Source organism: Pinus tabuliformis, chromosome 2_2 (assembly GCF_031772625.1).
Source record: "Pinus tabuliformis cultivar Carrire ecotype Pingquan chromosome 2_2, CPIR1, whole genome shotgun sequence".
Classification (NCBI taxonomy): Eukaryota; Viridiplantae; Streptophyta; class Pinopsida; order Pinales; family Pinaceae; genus Pinus; species Pinus tabuliformis.
Genome location: NC_142300.1, coordinates 1,185,043,809 through 1,185,046,408, shown reverse-complemented (window position 1 = coordinate 1,185,046,408; position 2,600 = coordinate 1,185,043,809). Strand labels below are relative to the sequence as shown.

The 2,600-nt window shown below is 37.6% G+C and overlaps 1 pseudogene across 1 annotated transcript; it reads right to left on the bottom strand.

The window, feature by feature from the left end:
• Positions 1-536: 536 nt before the first annotated feature.
• On the bottom strand, positions 537-2,338 carry LOC149197710 (gallate 1-beta-glucosyltransferase 84A23-like; annotated as a pseudogene). Its single transcript, XR_016254224.1, has 2 exons — positions 1,820-2,338; positions 537-1,525 (listed from the first exon to the last, which is right to left on the bottom strand). The product of XR_016254224.1 is annotated as a gallate 1-beta-glucosyltransferase 84A23-like (transcript).
• Between the last annotated feature and the right edge of the window lie 262 nt (positions 2,339-2,600).

Genomic DNA, 2,600 nt, shown 5'->3' with positions numbered 1-2,600 from the left:
TAAAAAAATTAATAAAATTAGAATTATAGATTTTTTAATTTTTTTTTAATCTTATAAAAACAAAATAAATTTTCAAATCATATTTTTGAATTTTTAAATTGATTCATTTATAATTTTAATACAAATTTTAATTTTTAAATAAATAACATAGAAATTTATTTTTTATCATTCTTTTCTCTAATCAAATTTTATAATACATATATTACTTTTCCCTTTTACAAAACCTTAATCAATTTTTATAATACATATATTACTTTTCCCTTTTACAAAACCTTACCTGCTATAAAATGCTTACTTACTTTAAAAAAATCAATAAAAACGAAAATATTCATATAATTCTTTTTATAATTTTATTTTACAATTTTTTGATAATTGAAAACCATGCTTACAAAACACCATGTCACAATAATTATGATACATTAAAAAAATGATAATTAAAAAAATCATCATTGTGGATAAAACTTCTTTTAACGTTGGTAATTAATAAAACTTATTAGGGCACTATGATGGCATCAGTTTCATTCCACTGCATTGAAGATACACTCTCATCAATTCGGACCATGCGAACCACTCATAGAGGATGCCTTGGCAGCAATCTCCTCGATAAATTCTTCAATATTTTTGTCTGAAGACCCGCCTTCCGCCATTGCCTCCCTCGCTAATGTCTTCCACCGTAGAGCGTTCTTCTTCATCTCAATGCCTCTCTCAGTTTCCATGACCATCCTAATACATTTCTCCACTTCCGCCTTCTCTACCAGTCCGTCTGCTGATCGTTTACTCAATCTCAATCCCGTCTTCCATTTCTCTTCAATGTATAGAGCATTCAGCATCTGATCGCTCCATTGAGGCACTGCCAACATGGGAACTCCAGAGCTGAGTCCTTCCAGAGTCGAATTCCATCCACAATGCGTCATAAATGTACCGACAGACACATGAGAAAGAACTTCCAGCTGTGGACACCATGGAACGATGAGTCCCTGATCGGAGGTTTCTTCTAGAAAACCCTCCGGCAAATTTTCGTTATTGTGAATCTCCCCTTTGGAACTGGATGGTCGAATTACCCATATGAAGGGATATCCACAGCCCTTCAACCCAAGAGCTATTTCATGAGTTTGTTCTTTTGAAAGAACCGCAAGGCTTCCAAAAGAAACATACACAACCGTTGCGGTCTCCTTCGTATTCAGCCAGTCCGTGCAGTTTATGGTTTTCCACAAATTTGCACCCGAGTCTGTGTCCCGGGGATTCCGTCCCTCCAAGAAAGCAGAGGGTATGACAGGACCGACGGTGCGAAGCGGAGGTACTGATTTTATTGAGTTGTTTTCTTCTGATTCAATTTCGTGAAACGAATTCCCCAGTACCCATGTCACCTCGGGGAGAAACTTAAATTGTTCCACACCTACTCGCAACATAACCGGATAGGGATTGGCAGGTAGCAGAAAGGATGGCAGCTCAGAGTGACTCAGCGGTGGAAGTCCCTCTATTTCTATCACCTCAGTAGTCTTCAGCATTTCGTGCCATTCGGCTTCTGAAGAAAAGAAAAAAAGATCAAGATACAATTAGTACTGAAAGCCGGGCATCCTTATCCCTTTGCAGATTGAGAGAATATTACGGAATTTTATAAGCAACTAGCTCAATTTTGTTACTTAATTTTGTTGTCGTCGTTAGAATTCTGAAATATTTCAAAAATATACAATTTCAAAATATTTCTAAAATCTACGATTCTAAAATATTCATAAAATCTATAATCAAAATAAATTTATAATTAAAAATAACATAAAAACCAAACCAGGTAAATGCTTTTTCCGTCGTATAAACCTACCCAATTGTATGAAAAAATGGTGATAAAGCAAATATGCCGCACACGACTGTGTCCAGAAGAAAGCCGAAGGAATGCTAAACTTTTTTGAAACCTTGGTAACCCAAGCAAGAAAAGAGTCATAAACGATGCAAGAAATCTGATTGCCTTGAGCATTGAGCCTCTCTACCAGATTTCCTAACGTCACTTCTCCTATCTTCGACAACATATCTGTCACTATCTCTACGTTGTTCCGGTCGACATCCGCTGCAAGTCCGTCTGAGATTGTCTCGAACCGAATTTCCTCACGTTTCTCTGAGGCTCCCAATGCCGCGCCTTGTGCCTGTAACATGCTCTTACGGCTTGCCTCGGTTGTCACAAAGGTGACCTCCAGATTTTTCGAGGCAAGCCTCTTGGCAAACTGCAGCATTGGATTTATATGACCCTGCGCTGGGTAGGACACCACCAGAACTCGAAGCTGGCTGTAGTCGAACACCACTGTAGATCCCATGATCCCATTCCCTTACACTCTAAGGACTACCAGCTAAAAATTGCTACACAAAGTGTCCAAATTCTGAATCTCCAGACACCTCTCACTATGCTAATGTCTCTCACCTCTCTTACTGCGCTTATTTATCTGCAATTTTCATCATTTTGAGAATATATAAAATATTTTCTATTTGTTATATTCGGCGGATTTTCTATTTTGTCCACGACCATAATCTAATCTCTAGCCGGAGACAAAATTGGAACCAGTAACGCATCGGGTATGAGTGGAGTTGATGGATAATAATGGAATTGTGAT